This window comes from Lonchura striata, chromosome 1 (assembly GCF_046129695.1).
Source record: "Lonchura striata isolate bLonStr1 chromosome 1, bLonStr1.mat, whole genome shotgun sequence".
NCBI lineage: Eukaryota > Metazoa > Chordata > Aves > Passeriformes > Estrildidae > Lonchura > Lonchura striata.
This window is the reverse complement of record NC_134603.1, coordinates 87,263,784-87,264,494: the sequence shown is the minus strand read 5'-3', so window position 1 is coordinate 87,264,494 and position 711 is coordinate 87,263,784.

The following is a 711-nucleotide window of genomic DNA, read 5'->3' as shown; positions in this document are numbered from 1 at the left end:
CCACCGCATACAGCATTTTAGTTAAAAGTAAGTTTGGATGGTTAGGTGGAAATAGGACCATCCACATGAGGTTCCTACAAGAGAGGAGGCACAAAGTCTATTGGGACCTCAATAAAAATCTTTGTGGCCGTTTCAGTAAGTTGCTTTCTTACCAAACCCACTCATTATTAAACAAGTTACCCTGCTTAATCATCATTCCATTTCTGAACTGGCAAATATTTCTTTAAGGATAAAGCAGATATATAGTACCTGCAATTTAAAATAAATAAATAGATCCACAAATACAGGAAAGTGTTTTCTAAGCACTAAAGCTTTTTTATCAGAAAAGAGTTCAAAGAAACTAGGATAGAGATAGTACTCCTACTTTCTTGCAGAAACTGTGGAGTTTGTGTAAGTGTGTGCTGGAGGTCTCTTATGTGGTAAAAATGGCCTTGGATGTTCAAAATCTGATCCTCATGCATTATGTTGACTCCATTTCTGTTTTTTGGGAGTATATGAGCTTCATGAACCATTCAAGAATAACAACCAGTTCACTCAAATGTTTGTCTCTTAATTACATATCAGCAGTCATGCAGTTTCTCCTTTTTCACACATAACCTTAAATGGGTCAATAAATGTTTCATTTTTATGAATATATTTGATTTTTTTTTTGGTGTGGAGAGGTCTTAAATCATAAAATACCTGAAAAATTAATAGATTAAGGACACTGTG